Raw genomic sequence first — 20,960 nt, forward strand, 5'->3', positions numbered from 1 at the left:
ACCTTTTATGGATTAATTCAATGAGCACAAGAAAATTTAGAAGGCAGTTTTGTCAATTCAGGCATTAAAAAAAAAAAAATGAACAGAAGGAGTACTTTACTAAAGGGAATGAACGTATAAAAAAAGAACCAAAAAATTTATGGAGCTTACGTACTCAGCGAATGAGATGAAAAAAATTCATTAAGAAGCATTGGAAATATAGCAGGTCAGATGGAAGCAGGAATAAGCTATCTTGTGGACTGGAATTTAAAAATGATTCAAGTGAAAGGAGGGGAACTAAGATTTCAAACAAGTGAAGAAACACTGTGTAAGTAATCAGCTATTAGAAAAGGCAATATAAGAATAATGATTATACCAGAAGGAGAAGAAAGAATGGGAGCAGACTCTATGTAAAGAAATAATTGCTGAGATCTTCCCAAATGGGGAAGGAACTTAACATACAAGTCCACAGAGCTAATAGAATGCTTTATTATGTCAGTGCAAAAAGACTTTCTCAGTGGCAAATTGTAATGAGTGTCAATGAGTATCAATCAATGCTAAAGAATTCTTACGGTAGGGGAAAAAAAGAATTAGCCCACAAAGGACCTTCCCCCAACTTAAGATATCAGCAGATTTCTCAGCAGGAACTCTACAGGCCAGTAGACAATAGAGTGACATACTCAAAGTATTGAAAGACAGAAATGTCAGACATGAATACTGTATCCGCCAAAGGTGTTCATTTGAACACCTGAAGGAAAATAAGGACTTCCCCAGACACACAGAAGATGAGGGAGTTTATTACTCCTACACTTGCCTTGAAAGAAATACAGAAAGAGCTTATCAAGATGAAATGAAAAGACACTAGTGACATACAAAAAATAAAATCACACAAAACATGATAAAGGTGATATAAAGAGTCAAAATTAGAAAATTAACTCTGTCTAAGAATAGTCTGTTAATTAATTATAGAATAAATATTAAAGGAATAGAGCATTAAAAATAACAATAGGGGTGCTGGGGTGACTCAGTCAGTTAAGTGTCCAACTGCGGCTCAGGTCATCATCCCTGGTTCTTGAGTTCCAACCTCATATTGGGCTCCATGCTGACAGCTCAGACTGAACCTGGATTCTGTCTCTCTGTCTCAGATTCTGTCTCTCTCTCTCTCTCTCTCTCTCTCTGCCCTCCCAGCCCCACTCACACTGTCTCTCTCTCTCAAAATAAATAAACATTAAAAAAAAATAACGATAGGTGCTACAAATGGGTAACAAATTCATGGCATAATAAAAGGCAATTTGTTAAATCAAAAACATAAAAGGGGAGAAGTAAAAGTGTGGAACCATTGTAGGTAAATGGATATGATTTGGTAGCAGCAGAAAAAGACTAGCATTTTTATGCTAGCCTCAAAATAATCATAAAGCAAAAATCTAGATCTGACACAAATGAATATGAGCTGCTAGCAACAGAAAAAGGCCTAGCATGTTTTAGTAAGTCTCAAGGTAACCATTATAAAAGATCTAGAGCAGACACAAAACATTAAAAAAAGGAAGATTGAGCAAATCATGGTAAAAACCACCAATTTAGAAAGGTATACAGTATGAAAAATAAACGATATAGATAGTAAATAACCTGAAAGTGAAAGATAAAGAGCACTACTAATCCTTACTTATTAATAATCACCCTAATTATAAATGGATGAACTTACCAATCATAAGGCATACAGTGGCTGGATGGATCAAGAAACAAGACCATCTCCTACAGGAGACTTATATCAGCTCTAAAAACACACATAAGCTCAAAGTGAAGGCATAGGAAGATGACTTTCTAAGCAACTGAAAACCAAAAAAGGGTAGACAGCCTGCCATTTTATAGCAAATGAAATAGATTTGAAGTAAAAAATGGTAACAAAAGATAAGAAGGTCATTATATAATGATAAAAGGGTCAGTACAATGAGAATATATAAAAACCCAAAGTATTTTACTCCCAACATTCAAGCACTGAAATCTAATAAGCAAATACTAAGAGATCTTAAGGGAGAAATGTATAGCAATCCAGTAACAGTAAAGAATTTAGCCCACCATCAGCAATAGATACATTACCCAGACAAAAATCAACAAGGAAACATTGCAATGGAAAATACCTTAGGAGAAATGGACCTAAGATTCCATCTGATATCTGTGAGGTGCACATTCATCTCATTATTCTGCATGGTAGATTATATAATGTGACACAAAACAAATCTTAGCAAATTTCAGATTATCTTCTCTATGTACGAAACTGATAATAGAAAGTGACAAGACCCACAAATATGTGCAAACTGAATAATGCATCTCTGAATAACCAATAGGTCAGAAATAAATCAAAAGGAAAATAAAACATTATCTCAAAATAAGTGCAATGAAAGTGCAACATATCAATTTAAAAAAAAAACAACATATCAAATCTTGTGGGGTGCAGGAAAAAACATTCTGAATGGAAATTTAATAACAATGATCACATATCAAAGGTTAGAAAGGCATCAAATAAACTACTGAATTTTACAGCTTGAGGAACTAGAGAAGAACAAGTTAAGAGCAAAGTTAGCAGAAGGAAGGAAATAATAGAAATCAAAGATCAGAACAGAAATAAATGAAATGGAGTTCAGGAAAACAATAAAAAGAAATAACAAAACTAAGATCTGGTTCCTTGAAAAGATCAACCAAATTGACAAAACTTGACTAGCTAAGACAAAAGAGAGATGACTCAAATAAAATTAGAAATAAAAGAGGAGGCATTACAGTTTACACTACATCAATATATAGGAGCATAAGAGACTACTGTGAACAATTGCATGCCAACAAGTAGTTATTTATAGTATCTTGACGAACCTCCATACTGTTTTCCAGAATGAATGCACAAGTACGCATTTCCATCAACAGTATAAGACGGTTCCCTCTATCTGCATCCTTGCCAGCATCTGTTGTTTCCTGTGTTGTTAATTTTAGTTATTATGACAGGTGTGAGGTGATATCTCATTGTAGTTATGATTTGTATTTCCCTGATTATGTGTGATGTTGAGCATCTTTTTATGTGTCTGTTACCCATCTGGATGTATTCTTTGGAAAAATGTCTACTCATGTCTTCTGCCCATTTCTTAACTGGGTTATTTCTTCCTTGGGTGTTGAGTTTGATAAATTCTTTATAGATTTTGGATACTAACCCCTTATCAGATATGCCATTTGCAAATATCTTCTCCCATTCCGTAGACTGCCTTTAGTTTTGTTCATTCTTTCCTGCCAAAAGCTCTGCCAAAGCTTTTACCTTGGTGAAGTCCAAATTGTTTATTTTTTTCTTGTTTCTCTTGCCTCCAGGTATGTATTTAGTAAGAAGTTGCTAAGGTTGAGATTAAAAAGTTTGCTACGTGTGTTCTCCTCTAGAATTTTGATGATTTCCTGTCTCACATTTAGATCTTTCATTCATTTTAAATGTATTTTTGTGTATAGTGTGAGAAAATAGTTCATGAGATAAGATGGCAGAAAAGTAAGGGAACCCAGGGCTTTTCTCATCCTTCGAACCCAGCTAGATCAAACAACATCAAAGACTTTTGGTTACCTAGGAAATCTGTATGCGGATTAACAAAACAATATGCAAAATTTCAGTGAGAGACTGCAGCAGGTACGTGGTATGGAGAAGTGAGTTTGGCAAGAGAAGAGGCCTGGTAGTGCAGAGCGTAGAGAACCATTTTTGTGGTAGGAGACAGAGAAAGGGGGAAAGAGTGGTGCATCCAGCCTGTGTAAGAAAGCACTTCCCTTAAAAACAGCTAGAGAGAGAGTGCAGACAAACACAGAGGACTGAACAAAAACACTGTTCCCCAAAACCACTGATGGGGGAAAAAGGAGAGGATTTCCATACTGCCTGTTTTTCATAACCAGCAGAGCACAGAGTCTGAAGTTTCAGAGGTCAGTGCCTGGCAGTGCTGTGGCAAGGAAGCAGGCTAGAGCCCCGGGAGCTGGCAGCGTCGTCTGAAGATCTCCTGCGTCACATGGGGAGAAGTGGTTCTCCTGGTTGGAGTGCATTTAGTGGAGGTGCTACAGTTTTTCCTGGGGGAAAAGACTGAGTAGGCTCCATCCAGCCACCACGTTCACCTGTATAGGAATAAAGACACTGGCTGAGGGTAGCAAACCCTGGTGTCAGCTGTGTGTTGAGATTTACCATAAATTCTGAGCTGCTGCTGCAGCTGGCCTGGGACAAGTCTGCCCTGGCCACAGGAGGGTGAGTCCCTCCCCCAGAAAACCACTGCTGGTCAGAACCATGGGGGTCTTTGAAGCATGGGATTTTGAAATACAGCTGTGCATGAGATGAAACTCTGGAGAGAGGTGCTGCCTGGTAGGCAGACAGCTCAGACACAGACCTGGGGAAGGTGGGGAGCTGGTGAAAGGGAGGACACAGGACAGGTAACTGATCCCTCTTCTGTGAGGGCAGGAACTTCCCTCTCTGGAGAGTAGAGAATTTTACCTATAGCCCACCTGCACTGATTGACCCCGCTGAGCTAAACACCACCCCCGAGTGGAGAACAAAGCCATTACCCCAAACTCCACCCCCCTGTGCCTACCAGGCACATCTCCACTAGAGAAAGTCAGCATGAGAATCAGAGCAGCGGGCCACACCCCAAGAAGACCAGCACAAATCACTTCCAAGAGCTACTTTACTGACGATAGACTGCTGCAGTTTCAGCACTAGGGGAAACTAGATCTAGCTTCATTTGGGTTTTTGGTTTGTTCATTTGTTTCTGTTGTTGTTGCTTCTGTTTTCATTCTTGTTGCTTCTCTTTTGTTTCTTGCATACAGAAGGAGCAAAATATTTATTCTTTTTATTCCTGTTTTGTTGTATTTTATTATTTTTGAATTTGAATTTGAATTATTTATTTTTAAGTTTATTCATTTTATCTTGAAAGAGAGAGGGTGAGAAGGGGAGAGGCATAGAGAGAGGCAGAGAGAGAATCCCAAGCAAGCTCCACACTCTCAGCACTGAGCCAGATGAGGGCTCGATCCCACGAACTGTGAGATCATGACCTGAGCCCAAATCAAGAGCCAGACACTTAACTGAGCCACTCAAGTGCCCTTAACTTTTATATTTTTAATTTTTAATTATTTTGTTTCTTTTCTCTTTTTTCTATCAAGCCTCTCTTAACAAGGAGACCAAAACACAACCAGGACCTAACTTCCAAATTTTTTCTTATGGATGATTTCAAATTACATAGCATTGTGGTCTGAAAATATGCATGGTATGATATCGATGTTTTGTACCTGTTGAGGGCTGATTTGTGACCCAGTATGCGATCTATTCTGCAGTCAAATGTTCTCCCCCTGAGCTATACCCCCTGTGATCTATTCTGAAGTATGTTCCATGTGTTCTCAAAAAAGAATGTATAGTCTGCTGCCTTAGGATAAAATGTTCTGAATATACCTATTAAGTCCATCTGGCCCAGTGTGTAATTCCAAGTCATTGCTTCCTTGTTGATTTTCTGTTTAGATGGTCTGTCCATTGTTGTAAATGGGGTGTTAAAGTTCCCTACTATTATTGGGTTGTTGTCGATGAGTTTCTTCATAATTGCTATTAATTGATTTATATATTTAGGGGCTTCCAAGGTCAGGACATAAATATTTAAAATTGTTAGATCTTTTTGTTGGATAGACCCCCTTTATTATCATATATTCATGTCTTGTTACAGTCTTCTGTTTAAAACCTAGTTTGTCTGATATAAGTATAGCTACTGGGCTTTCTTTTGACGTACATTAGCATGATAGATGGTTCTCCATTGCCTCACTTTCAATATGGAGGTGTATTTAGCTTTAAAATGAGTCTCTTGTAGGCAGCATGTAGGTGGGTCTTGTTTATTTATCCATTCTAATACCTTATGCCTTTTGATGGAAGCATTTAGTCCATTACATTCAGAGTGAATATTGAAAGTTATGAATTTAGTGCCATTGTGGTACCTGTAGAGTTGGTGGTTCTGGTGATGTTCTCTGTTCCTTTTTAGTCCTTGTTGCTTTTGATCTTTCTTTCTCCACTCAAAGTGTCCACTTTAATATTTCTTGCAGGGCTGGTTTAGTGATCATGATCTCCTTTACTTTTTGTTTGTCTGGTAACTTTTCATCTATCTCTCTTTTTATTCTGAATCACAGTCTTGCTGGATATTCTTGACTCCATATTTTTCTAATTCAGCATGTTGAACATATCATGCCACTCCCTTCTGGCCTGCCAAGCTTCTGCGGACAGATCTGCTGTGAGCCTGATTTGTCTTCCCTTTTAAGTTAAGGACTTTTTCCCTTGCCTTTACAGCATTCTTTCCTTGTCTGTGTATTTTGTGAATTTTACTATGATATATCTTGATTTTGGCCTGCTTTTGTTCATTTTGATGGGAATTCTCTGTGCCTCTTGGATTTGGATATCTCTTTCCTTCACCAGATTAGAGAAGTTTTCTGCTATAATTTGTTGAAATAAACCTTCTGATCCTTTTCCTTTCTCTTATTCTTCTGCAACTACTATGATACAAATGTTATTATTATTTAAGGAGCTACTGAGTTCTCAGTCTACATTTGTGATCCAGTGCCTTTCTTTTATTCTTTTTCTCAGCTTCATTATTTTCTATAGTTTTTTCTTCTGTGTCACTGATTTGTTCTTCTTCCTCATCCAACCTCGGTGTCATTGCAACATTCAGTTTTGCATCTCAATTGTAGGATTTTTTTTTAAATTTCAGCCTTACTAGTTTTTATTCTTTTATCTCTGAAGTAGGGATTCTCTAATGTCTTCTATGATTTTCTCAAGCCTAACTGGTATCCTTATGATTCATGAATCTCCTTTGAAAACAGACGTCATAATAGTGTGACCATCAAAATATGTTTAAAAATTGCTTGTTTCCCATTTTCTTATAATGATGCTCTGTCTGCACTTCCTGGAGTTGCTTCCCAATTGTGATTCTGAAGCTTTTATTTGTGAGATACTCCTGTGACTATCTATTTTGGGAAATAGAAAAAAAGGACACTTCAAAGTCATCTGGAACAACCTCCAAGTCAACTAAACCTCAGAGTTCAGAGTGTCAAAATAGATATTTCCATATGGCCAGTGACAGATAATAATGACAGACAAAATATGTACATAAATGATGACTCACCGGGCTTGGTTTGCACTTTCTATCTATGACACATTATTTGAATGTTTTATTTCATACTTTACTTACTTGACTTTTCTTCATGCTTGCCAGTATCCATTTTGTCATTATGGACAATTGAATTCCTCACAGCTATATAAAGAAAGCTTCTACAAACCTGCTAAAAGCCAAGACACTGCACTTGAGTTACAGGGGAAAAAAAGCCAAACTGATGGAGTGGTTGGAGACAAGTGTTTCTGAAGCCTATTCACTTTTAATTTGTACATTTATTTTTACTTTATTTATATATATACACACATTTATACATATGATTTCTTACTAAAGGTGTCTTTTTTTGTAATTACAAAAATCGTTTTTAACTAGTTTTCTTGTAGCTACACAAGTGGAACACAAGCACATAAAACTAAGTCCCTGAACAACTGGTGCTTGGGAATTGGGCCAGACTCCACAGGTCTGGAGTCCAAGATGGTAGCTTTTAGAGACAGCTGGTTTTTAGTGTTTGTGAAGAAAACAAGAAATAAATTTCCTTTCTCAGTATATGGCCAACAACTGAAGATACATAAGGGAACACTCCACACATTTTACTAAATTTCTTTAAAATGATTTTGTCTGCCTTTTGCAGGTGACTTGTATATGGAAGACGTAGACACATTTTTATTCAAATTGAAAGGGTATTATTTTGGTTGTGAAACCCTTGATATTGGTTTTATAGAAAATTTAAATGATTTTGAAATTAAGGAAGATGGTGTCTTCATAATCACATACTCCAAATCTGGTGAGTTCTGTATTATAATAGCTAATGTGATACTTTTATAATATGGTAACTCTGTATTTTTACTAGTATTATACATGGACATATGCAGTTAATCTATTGGATATTATAGAGTTAACTGAATTTAATATCCTATAATATAAGGTATCTTACAATGTAGCTGTAAGTTTTTGGTTTTGTTTTTGTTTTTTGAAAGAGAGAGGATACAAGCAAGGGAAAGGTAGAGGAAAGGGAGAGATAATCTTAAGTGGGTTCCATGCTCAGCTGGGACCTCAACGTGGGGCCCAATCTCACACTTGTGAGATCATCACCTGAGTCGAAATCAAGAGTTGGATGCTTGAACAACTGATACACCCAGGCACTCTGCTGTGTTATTTTTGATTTGGACAAGGAAATGGAGAAAGTACTAAAGTAGAAATTGAAGACACCCTATTAAACACTGAGTTGCCAAAGTGGGCTGGGAAAGGATGCAGAAATATTTACCATTTAGGCAGATACTTTGGACATACAGTTGAAGCTGTATTTAATAACTAACTACATGAGAAGGAAGAAAATTAGGTTACACTAATTTTCATGTTTAATAAACCTTAAATTATCTGGGTAATATTTTGTTGTAGCACTCAGATCAGACTAAAACATATATGTGTGTGTATATATACATGAATGTCTATTCAAGACCTTTGTCCATGTTTCAATTACACTTTAGTTAATTTTTTAATTTGTTGTCGGAGTTCTTGATATATTTTGAATATTAACCCCTTGTTTAATAAATGATTTACCAATACTTTCCCCATTTAGTATGTTGCCTTTTCATTTTGTTGATAGTTTTCTTTCCTGTACAAAAGCTTTTTAGTTTGATACTCCCCCACTTGCTCATTTTTGCTGTGTTGTATTTGTTTTCAGAGTCATATACCCATTCCCACAAAAACAAACAAAAAAACAAACAAAAAAACCACATTGCTAAGATAAATGTCTTTTACCTAAATTTTCTTCCAGGAGTTTTATCCTTCTGGGCCTTACACTCATGTGTTAATGTGTTTTGAGGTAGCTTTTATGTCTGTTGTAATAGAGTGGTTCAGTTTCATTCTTTTGCATGTGCCTGTCCTATGTTGGGAAAATAGGACAAAGGAGCCATAAGTTCATTAACCATACATGGGTTGGTTACTTTTGGACTCTCTATTTTGTTCCATTGATCAATGTGTCTTTTTTTGTGCCAATACCATACTGTTTTGATTAGTGTAACTTGGTAGTATTATTTGAAGCCAAGAAGTCTGATGCATCAGGCTTTGTTTTATTTTCTCAAAACCACTTTGGCTATTTGGGCTCTTTTATGCTTACAAATTTTAGGATTGTTTGTTTTATTTCTATGTCAGATGCCATTGTAATATTGATAGGGATTGTATTGAATATGTAGATTGCTTTATATACTATGGGCATTTTAACAATGTTGTTTCTTCTAATCCATGAGCAGGGAATGTCTTATCATTTGTTTTTGGTTTCTTCAATGTTTTCTAGCAGTGTCTTCTACTTTTCAGTATACAAGTCTTTTACCTTCTTAAATAAATTTATTCTTGCATATTTTATACTTTTTGATGCTGTCATAAATTAGATGTTTCTTAATTTCTTTTTCTGATAGCTTACTTTTATTGTACAGAAATGCAACTTATATTTGTATACTTATTTCATATCCTGCAACTTAACAACTTAACTGAATTTATTTGTTAGTTCTAACAGTATTTTTGGTAGAGTCTTTAATGCTTTCTAAATATAATATCATTATCATCTACAAATAGACAGATTTATTCTTCCTTTCCAATTTGAAAACCTTTTATTTCTTTTTCTTGCCTAATTTCTCTGGCTAGGATTTCAAATAAAACTAGTGAGAATGGCCATCTTTATCCTGGTTGTGATTTTAGATGTAAACCTTTCAGTTGTTTGCCATTGGGTGTGTTGGTAGCTCTGAGCTTGTCATAAATGGCATTTTTTAAGCTGATATATTTTTCTTCCATACCCATTTTGTTGAGACTTGTTATCATGAATGGATGTTCAGTTTTGTCAAATGCTTTTTCTGCATCTATAGAGATATAAATGTAGTGTTTATACTTCATTTTGTTAATGTGTTATATAACACTGAAATGTGGGTGTTGAATAATTCCTGTATCCCAGTAATAATTAGTACTTGATAATGATATATTATCCTATCAATGTATTATTGAATTCAATAGTTTGCTGATACTTTGAGGGTTTTTTTTTTTTACCTCTATGTGCATCAAGAATAATGGCCTGTAATATTCCTTTCTTATAGTGTCTTTGTCTGATTTTTATCAGGGTAAAGGAGGCCTTGTAAAATGAGTTTGGAAATTTTCTCTCCTTTTCTATTTTTTTTGGACGGGGTTGTGAAGGATTGATATTAATTCTTCTTTCTTTTTTATTAGAAAAAGTATTTTTAAATTTTTACCAGAGTAACACTTGTTTTCTTTTATTTTTCTATATAACAGACATGGTCTGCGTCAGGCCATTTGTACTCACAGATTCTTTTTCCTGTAAAATTCTTCCACCAGATATATACATGGATTACTCCCTTCCGTCCTTTAGGTTCTTATTTACAAATTATATTCTAATGATAATATTTTAGGTGATTATATTTTAAAGTTCAGCTTCACTGGGAACTCCAAAGTTTTTTTTGTTTTGTTTTTTGTTTGTTTGTTTGTTCTTTGTTTTTTACTGCTTTAATTTCTCTCCACAATATGGTACTTATCACCTTAAAACATACCACATATTTTCATATTTAATTTCTTTATTTATTACAAGGTGATTGTTAGAAAAATAGTATTGTATTTGCACAGGAAAAAATTGGCCTGGGTAGGAGGAAAGACCCAAAATACAACTCTATGTGTATAAGAGGACTCAATATATATAAATTTAAGCATAGTCTACTTATTAATGGGGAAAGGATAGTATATTTAATGTTGGGAAATCTGGATCACTATATTGGTATCCCGAATACACAACTGGATACCTAAGACCACATACAAGAGTCAAATCCAAGTGTATTTGAGATACTAACATTAAGGACAAAAGTATGCAACTATTTTTATCAGAAGAAAAAGGAGAAGAAAATCATTGTGACTTAGGAATGGTGAAGAGCTTCTTAAACAAATGTCCCAAAAAGAAAATGGAGGCAAAACATTTGATAAATTCAATTACCTGAAACTTAAGGATTTTGGATTTTGCTTCACTAAGAATTGTCTGGGCAAAGTGAATAGATGAGAGAAAGAAAGAAAATATTTGCAAAATCTACAATTAAAATATAATTAATATATACACTATATTAGGGCTACAAATCAAAAAGTAGGGGACAGGAATCTGAGTGTAAAAAGAGGCAAATAAATGAGCTGTTAATTTACGGAAGAAAACCACCCTCCACCAATACCATCAAAAAACACAAAGTTGGTAAACTATGATATGTTACTTTGCATCTATTAGACCAACAAAAATGAGAAAGGTGAGTAGCTCTGAATGCTGATAAGGAGTGCACAGAAATTTGCATTCATTAGCATATTACCCCTGGGAGAGTAGATTGAAGCAATCATTCTCTGGAAAGTAGTGTGGCACTATCTGGACAACTGAAATACAGACATACCAGGAAATTCCTACCCTAAATATCAGTCCCCAACAAAATCTCATACAGGTGCACAGGGAACATGAATAGGGTGTTCACTGAAATGCTGTTTGGGGCAGGGTGTCCTTTGGAGAAAGTAGACAGGTCAGTATATGAATGCATACCCTGAAACATACACAGCATCTGTAAGGTGCAATGGATCAGAGGTAGCAATAAATGAATGTTAAACCACAGTGCACAGCGACAAACAGAATGGAATGATGCACATGGATTGAAAATACAAACAGGCACAACAATATATATTACATATGAACACATTACAGCAAAGAATGCACTTTAAACCTCAAAGCCTGCCTGTGTATGGTGGGGGAAGGGGTAGGAATGGAAGCAGGAAATAAGAATAAAAGGAATAAACAGATCAGGGAAGGTCTACAGTGAATCAGGGATGTTAATGTAGCATGAACTGAAGACAAAGTTTAGTATCTCATTATGCTAACACCTGACCACCAAGCAGGCCAAGAAAGAAGGAAACGAGAAAGGAAAAAAAAGAAGAAGGAAGGAAGGAAGGAAGGAAGGAAGGAAGGAAGGAAGGAAAAGAAAGGAAAGAAAGAAAGAAAGAAAGAAAGAAAGAAAGAAAGAAAGAAAGAAAGAAAGAAAGAAAAAGAAAGAAAGGGCAAAATGTGAAATGTGGAATGGAGGAGAAACTGAAAACAGATACTTGAATTTTTGAACCTCTGTGGAGGTTTTTGCATCATATTGTTGAATCTCTTAAGAACTGTGTTATGACTGATAATCCCTTGAATTATCACAGCTGCCCCCTAAAGCAGCTGTGATACCTTTGATACCTGTGATACCTGTGATACTTCAAGTGATACCTCTTGCAGAAGCAATATTTGGGAAAAGTGGAAGGATGTAAGAAACCCGTTTAGAGCTTTCTAACAATGAGTTTTCATTGAATTTGAGCTCCAGCTGTCATAACATGTAGGCACATGTGGTCTTGGTCTTCCCTGGTCAACAATGGAGGACTTTAATCACCGATATTAAAGCATTTGGAGGACCAGATAAGGTGCATGCCACACGCAGCTGCCAGCAAGGAAAGTGTACCCAACAATGATCTTGATGACCAGGTGCTGCTTAGCATGGGTGATTAAATGGTATTGGGATGGAAGGTTAAGATGGAAGGTTAGGATGGGAATTGATGAGGTGCCAGTAGGTTTTCTCATTTCAGAAGTTGTTTGAATCTTTCTGGGACATGTGACTTCTTGTTGGGCTACATTTAAAGTATTGCCTGGATAGGTCAGAAGCATGACCTTTATAGAAGTTGTGTTTTATCTTAATAGTTCCATATACGAAGCATGGAAATGAAGTGTAAGGAATCTGGAGTAGGCAATCACACCCATGTATTCTGTGGCAAATGTCCACTCTAATAGGAATTAAGAGAAATAGTCATCATAAGAATTTGTCACATCCCATTCACGGTGAAAGGTCCAAGTTTATGCATCATCTTTCTCTTCCTATCTCCATGTAGGTGTCACAGGGCCTCCTTTAGGGATTTATAATAAACACAGTTTCCTTATGTGGACATCATGGGCACTGTAGGAAACATGGGGAAGAGGGGAAAGATGTAAAGTGACTCCTTCAGTGGAATATCTTTTTGTTTTTTTTCTTAGTCCAAGGAGTGGAGTTGCAGAAGGAAATCTGGAGGCAGGCATAGGAGTTAATTTAGAAGTCCCATGTATGAAGCAGAAGAAAGCATAGAAGAGTCAAAGAAAAATTTGTGGGACAAATGCCCATGGAGTTTCAAATGGAGAATCTCCTGAAAAGAAAAATAATGGCAATGTTATTTTGTCTTTTATTCATGTTGTATTTTTTTATACATTAAAAATCCATTCAGATGAAATTACCAGTATACTTATTTAATAACAAACTTTGATTTAAAAACTGATGGCACATCTATCTACATTTTGGAGAGATTTTTGCATCATTAAAACAACAGTTTTGCTTTACAGGGACCATCTGGTGTCAGCAGATATTAAGCTTAATTTATTTTGAAGAACATCACAAAAGCACTGGGAATATGGAAACAGTTGATCAAATCCCCTTCTTTGAGTACAATTTTCAAAAAATGGATTTGTTGAAAGGCCATCTCCTTGTCTCTTCTTTACCCACCTCCCACATTACTTGGTTCCTAGTGGAGAGGAAGAACAAAAAAAGCCAACGTAGGAAATAGATTATGGCTGCTGAAAGATAACTGCTCTTTTTCATTATTTCCTTTTGTTTCATTAAATTGACACTGCATTCATCCAGGTGTTAGCAAATGTGACATTTGACATACTTTAATTTTCAATAGCCAGTTGTGTTCTTATCTTACAGTGTCTGATTTTTACCTTGTTCCCTTTGTTTTCTGATTATATAGGTAATACAGCCATTAAAAAATGAAAGAGTATATAGGTGTGTATTTTATTTACTTTATAGAGTATATTGTAATATCATATACATGACATATTACATATCCTTTCAGTTTTTATTTGGCTACATTATTATGCATACATATAACACTAGCAATTCTTTCTTTGCTTTGTGTGTCATTTCAACTTCCTTTTCATATTTCCAGCTATTTTGATTGGGTACCATGGAGGTGTGCCTTGAAAGGTAATTGACAGCCACTAGGCCAATCATGAAGGGAGAGCCATTGCAGAAAAGGGGTATCCCAAAACACAAAGAAGCCTGAATGTATACGTGACATGGTTAGGAAACTATAAAGTTAAAATCACAGGCTTCATGCAATTGGAAGTTATTAGGATAAAAATATGACAAAATGAGAGCATGAAAAATAGTGAATACTTCTTTCTTTGCAAATTACTCATGTATACAGAAATCCTAAGGTCATTATGTGCTCATATTTTCACTTTTCAAAGAATACGGCATTGGCAGTTACAAGTACCTTTGAGGGATTCATCAAATGTTTTCTAGAAATAAAATGTAAGTAAACTTACATAAAGCAAGTAATGCTTGCTGTCCTGAGGTGAGGGTTTTTGCTTTTGTTTTTTCTAAAGAGTGAGAATGGGAGAGAGGGATCAGGTAGTGGTAGAGGGAGAGGGAAACAGAGAATTTTAAGGGGGCTCCACACCCAGCCTGGAGCTAGATCTAAGTACCCTGAGATCATGACCTGAGCAGAAATCAAGAGTAGGATGCATAACCAACTGAGCCACCCAGGTGCCCCTACCTTGGTGAGTTTTTAAGCTTATTGAATTTGGCTGAGGATACAAGAAGCTGAAGTAGAGTTGAATGGGGATAAGTAACCAACTTATCAAGCCAGGTGGTAGTGTTGCCTTGGAGGACCTTGTTCTCCCATTGCTACAAATTATGCTTCCCTCCCAGGAGACTCTCAAGAATACAAAGTCATATCACCAGGAAATATTTACATTTAATCACGAAAGAGTGTTTCACAAGCTCAGTGAGAAGCATCACAGTTCAGATCACAGGTTTGGAGTTTTGCACTGCACATTGCAGGGGGCACCTCCCAGGAGCTTCAATTTGATAAAGTTTATTATTTTTCTTCTTTTTTATGGAATTTTTACTTATTTTTTGAAGTAATCTGTATACCCAACATGTGTGTCAAACTCACAACCCTGAGATCAAGGGTTGAATACTCTATCCACTGAGACAACCCTGAGATCAAGGGTTGAATACTCTATCTGCCCACCACATTCTTTTCTGAGGAGCCACTATAGCTGGTTGATCAGGAGCTAGTCCTGCTCAAGTAGACATGATGATCTGAAAGAGGAGAACTAATATTAGTCTCTAATGCACTGTGCAGAGCTGAAGTGACTCATCTGGGAGGCTGTGTGTTCCATGCAGCTATGTGCTTGGGGAGAACATGGGGAGAGGGATGGAGAGGATTCCTTCCTCTGTTTTCCCTCTTGGTTTTTCTAACCCTATGGTAAAGTGATTTTCTGTCTATATGAAATGCATTTTTAAGAGACTAATTTCTCTTTGAGTTCATGTAATTATTTTCTGGTAGACGCTGGATGGTTCTCCCATAACCAGATGCTAGGAGAAATCTGGAATCCAGCAGGACACTTCCTTTTACTTCTTTGTTACTAAAGGTTCCTACATCTTCTAAGACTGTAGTAATTTTCAACATATTCAACATATTTACCTAATGGTGTATCTGTTTTGGGGTTTTTTGTTGTTAATTTTAATGTTTATTTATTTTTGAGAGAGAGAGAGAGAGGGAGCGTGAGCGGGGGAGGGGCAGAGAGAGAGGGAGACACAGAATCCAAAGCAGGCTCTAAGCTCTAAGCTGTCAGCACAGAGCCCACGCGGGGCTCGAACCCACAAACTGCGAGACCGTGATCTGAACCAAACTCAGAGGCTCAACAGACTGAGCCACCCAGGTGCCCTATAACGTATCTGTTCTTCCCAAAGTGTTAGGAAGCCTTTGGTTTGACCACATCAAAGGTTGGTATGAGCACAAAAGCCTCTTCAACATTGAGTTTGTGATATAGTAGGTGAGGAAGGTGAGAAACATGACGTTAGTGACTTCACCAAAGCTGTAAGCCAGGTTAGCCAGATAAATTGATTGTTCATGCCCAGAACAGCCAAAGGATGACATCAAATTTGAGTTCCCAGATTAAGTTTACCAGGAGATGTTTTCCAATATCATTTCTGTAGTTTTGTGTTTTGTTTTTTGTTTTTTTTTTACCAGCTTTTCATTTACAACTAATACTGGAACTTTCTTTTCAAAATTGTCTGTGTGTGAAAAATTGCCTGTGTATGTATGCAGGAGTGCATATGTTTGATTGTTTTGAGTCAGATAATTAGTCTTCTTTATGGAAACCTCTTTTCTGTATTATTCATTCTCGTACCATTCTATGTTATGTTTACCACTTGGGGATGCCTCTCTTGGGACACTTAAATGTTGTTTGCATTGTGTATGGTTAAGCCTTGCAAGAAAAATTAAATGAAAATGACTGTATGATTAGGAAGAATTCAGTTCCCGGTAACAGGAAACTAAAACTTTTGTTTTTGCCTAAAATAAAAGAACTTCAACTGTCTATTGACTGAGTCCCAGAGGCAGCTATCCTGATGCTAGCTGTAGCAGTCAAGCATATCCAGAACGTCCTAGAATTTTCTGTCTTCCCTTCATATCACATTTGGTGTGATAAAGGTGTCTCCATTGATAGTAGCAGGATGGTTGTTGTAGCTCCAAAGTCATGTCCTCAGATGAAAACATATATATCAGAAAGAGCAGGAACAGAAACAAAAGTTGTTTGTTTTTTTTTTTTACTACCTTTGTTCCCACCTTTTCTCGAAGAAAAATCACTCTTAGAAGTGTCTGTTTGAATTCCTCTTTCTGTTTCAATGCCAAAATTGGGTCACATGACCACCCTAGACTAATCACTTATAGAGGACAATGGGATTCCCATGAAGGTCTTGAATCGATTAGAATCATTACCATAAAGGGGCTGGGCACTGTTGCCAGAACACCCCCAGGGATCTCTTAGTGGAAAAGAAGAGAGAGCTGTAAGAAAGGCAAGACTAAGGGCTGCCACCTACTGAGTTTTTGTCAGTAGTTTCTGTTACATCTGCTTAAGGTCATAATACCAAGCCTAGACTCTCTTGTTGAGTCCACATCACTTACCTATGAGACATTCAAGTATCTAGCCAGGCTTGTACCTTCTTCACAATGTGGCCCCTCCATTGCCTCCAGCCTCATTTTCCATATTTCTCATCTGAGACCTGTTCCCATATAGCTCTGGGGAAACTCAACTTCTGATACTCCTGTGACCTGACATCTCACACCTTCCATGGAACCACAATACTTGTTCTTCTGTCCACACCCCATACGTTCAGGTTGTCTATCTAGAAAATTTTTGATTTTGCTTTAATTCCCAAAACAAATTTATCATCTTTGTTGAAATTTTCTCTGAATTCTGTTACACAATCACTCTCTGCCCATAATGGATCTTTGTCCTGAATTCCCAGCACTGATCCTTTATTGTGGCTCAGTTCACTTGTACCATCACACAGGGCAATATCTGACATAGAGTAGCTACTCCCCCAAATACTTGCTGTTAGGACAGATAAAATGAAATATGAGTGTTCCTAAAATAAACCCAAATGTTCTCTAAAACAGTGGACAAGTGAAGGGTTAATTTACCAAGAGGGAATAAATAAGTCACTTCTCATGGTCTAACTCCATTTTCTTTTTTTTTTTATTTTTTTATAAATTTTTTTTTTCAAAAAATAATAAATTTATTTATTTTGGGGACAGAGAGAGACAGAGCATGAACGGGGGAGGGGCAGAGAGAGGGAGACACAGAATCGGAAACAGGCTCCAGGCTCTGAGCCATCAGCCCAGAGCCTGACGCGGGGCTCGAACTCACGGACCGCGAGATCGTGACCTGGCTGAAGTCGGACGCTTAACCAACTGCGCCACCCAGGCGCCCCTCTAACTCCATTTTCTAAGCAGCCTAAGCACTTACAATTTTCACTCCCATAATATTTAGCTGCACCTTCTGTGTAAGTCTTTTTATAACGTGCATAACTTATCATACTCTGATTTTTTGTAGGATCTCAGAGGTTTATGTTAAAAGTCTGTAAATTTCTGGTGTAAGAACTGAGAGAAGAGACATGGATGCTGTAGTGAGACAGGTCACATTTGAGAACATGAAGTATGACCCCTGGAAAATTATGACATTATACTGAGCACTGAATTTAGGATACAGGTAAAGGTCATTTCCTTCCACAAAGGTGAGGTTGAACAGTGAATGGCTGTCCTGCAGTATGTTACAAATGAACCAAACTGTGGCTTCTAAGTTTCTTGGCTGATGTTCCTAACATGGAGCCCTCATGGCCCAGTGCCTTTCTTTAGACAAATGATTTTCCATGATTTCATCTTGGTGCAATTCAAAAGACTATAATATTTGGTCCCTGAATGAATCTGATGAATAACCCCAAATCACAAGGCTTTCTCCATGGCCCCTGGAATTCTAACAACGCCTAATACAATGTCTGCCACAAAATGGATGTTCATTTAGTGTTAGACTGGTTCCCCCTGTTAGCATTGGCTCAGCACATGACGATGAAGTAATGGTGGGCTGTTGGCCATCACTGGCAGCTCTTCTCTGTGATTTATCCTAAACATGCCCCAGGGCTGAATTAACAGCACATAGTCACTGTTCTTTTGTTACTGGGCAGAACTATCATGGGTCCATAAGTAAACCAGAATCTTACATCACAAAATGTATAAGGATATCACATTTATCTCAGTATGTCCTACCTCTGGTGAGTGAGTTTTTGAATGAATGAATCCTCTATCTTAGTGACAAATTTGAGCATGTTAGAATATTTTTGTTATTTTATGCAATCTTTCTAAATTGTATTTTATGATATTCTAACTTAGTAGCTGGAAAATCTATAATACAGAATTATAGTCATAAATTTTGCTTTTAATCATAGGGTTCTGTGCACCTCTATGTCAAGTAGCAATAATATTGACTTAGAGTTCTCTACATTAGTATCTCCTTCACTTGATCTCTTTGTATATCTTTACCAATTCAATTTAACAATATGAATCAGTGAATCACTGGTAACTTGGAGCCGACCTGAAGCGGGGATATACCCTTCCCTTACGCTCAGCACACCCTATCATGTTGTAGATGCTATGACCCTTGTCAAGTGCCACTTTTATTGCACAAGCAATTTGTTTTCTTTGAAAAAAGAAAATTTTCTGTGCGTATACATCTTTCACCCACCTGAAAATGAGAGACTCAAATGGCTAAGAAGACAAATAGGAGAAGCTAAATTTCCTTGTGGAAGTGATGCACATCCCCACCTGTTTCTTCTGCACAGACATGTATTTTTCTCTTACATGTAACAGAACGTTACTTGCACTGGCTTTACCACTCCTGCACCGTTTGGGTTTGTGTCTTCGGTTTTGTTATTATTTCAGTTTGCTTCAGTTATTTGTTTACAGTTCAGTTATTTTACAATCGGTGTTCCTTTTTTTTTTTTTTTTTTTTTTTTTTTGGCCTCTCCTTCTATCAGCCTCTATTTGTCATCACAACTCTGTGTCCCTAAGTTTAAAGTAAGACCAATGTAACCTACAGTGGGTCAGATAGAATAATTACAGGTGAGCCATTCCAAACTGTATGAGCTTGGGCTATATTTAAAAAAACCTCTCTGACCATCCATTTCTTCACCAGTAAATACTTGCGCAAACACATCTGATTTTTGGAATTTTTAAAGGACTTCTATAAACTGTAATAGCCCATGTTAGCCTTGAAAAAAATAGTAAACAAGTTGCAGGAGTTTTCTTCTTTTCCAGGTGGCTGACAGCTGACGAATGGGACAAGTTATCTTAAATTACATCATAATTGTCATAATGAGTTTGTGTGCCCCTTGCCATAAGGTGGGACAGTGAAGGGCCATAGCCATGTGCAGGAGCAACTGGGGCCTAATGGGGCGAGGGGAGTGAAAGTCCAAAAAAAAAGTGTTGGTGTTTCTCCCAATACTGATGCATCACACCCCTCTTCCCAGAACCTTTGTTGAAGTAATTTCTTTGCTTTTCCTTCCAGGTGCTTTTGGAGACTAGAAAAATTAGATAACTGTTGAGCAGAATGAAAGGTTTGATAAGATTTTCCAAAGGGAGATGCAACATTTTTCCCTTGAAATTCATCTGAGATATGAATGAAGAATAGAATTCTCAGCAGTGCAAGACTATTTTAAGAAAGCACTTTCAGAAGGAAATATATTGAGTTGTATACTTTCATCCTGGATAGTCATTGGCTCATTATTGAAAAACTTCAGTGATTAATAAACATTAATATGCCACCTTTACATCATTTGCTGTCTGTGGCCTGTTTTCCATTTTCTGAGATTCCTCAATTTCACATAAGGAGAGGATTCCTCCTTTGTTCTGCAGTATTTTTATGTAATAGTTTTTAATTTATGTTTAGAAATTCCAAAGCTCTTGAGCAACAAAAATCTTAACATGTTATTGATTTGACTTCTTAAAATAAAAAAAAACATTTTCATTTATTAAAAACCACATATGGTCTTTCTACATACTTTACATTTTAATTTTTAGGTATTTAATAAGCCAACCTTTCATTTTATGGTTTCTAGGATTTGTGTCTAACTTAGAGTGAGAGGGTTGCTATCACAAGTATTTTCATGTATTCATTAACCATATCTGTATTTAGTCTAAATATTTATCTTATGCTGTAAGACAACTACCGATTTTTCTTAATAGGTAACAAATAAATAGGCCCAAGATTTCTTGGCCTGTGTCTTAAATAGCCATCATTTTCCTTTTGATTAAAATTATCTTGTTCCAAACAATTGTATACACATGAGTGAGCTTCTGTAAATGACATATTTTCTGTTGGTATACTTTTCTTTTTCATTACCATGTCATAATTTCTAACAT

The 20,960-nt window shown here is 36.6% G+C and overlaps 1 long non-coding RNA gene across 2 annotated transcripts; it reads left to right on the forward strand.

The window, feature by feature from the left end:
* Positions 1 to 3,955: 3,955 nt before the first annotated feature.
* LOC123608910 lies at positions 3,956 to 20,368 on the forward strand. 2 transcript variants are annotated; one of them, XR_006717513.1, is made up of 3 exons: positions 3,956 to 4,228; positions 7,750 to 7,902; positions 20,107 to 20,368. It is a non-coding gene; the product is annotated as an uncharacterized LOC123608910 (long non-coding RNA). The 2 variants fall into 2 exon arrangements; XR_006717512.1 differs by lacking the exon at positions 20,107 to 20,368 and adding an exon at positions 13,192 to 13,345.
* Positions 20,369 to 20,960: the final 592 nt, after the last annotated feature.

The sequence above is a fragment of the Leopardus geoffroyi genome, chromosome B2 (genome assembly GCF_018350155.1).
Source record: "Leopardus geoffroyi isolate Oge1 chromosome B2, O.geoffroyi_Oge1_pat1.0, whole genome shotgun sequence".
Taxonomy (NCBI): domain Eukaryota; kingdom Metazoa; phylum Chordata; class Mammalia; order Carnivora; family Felidae; genus Leopardus; species Leopardus geoffroyi.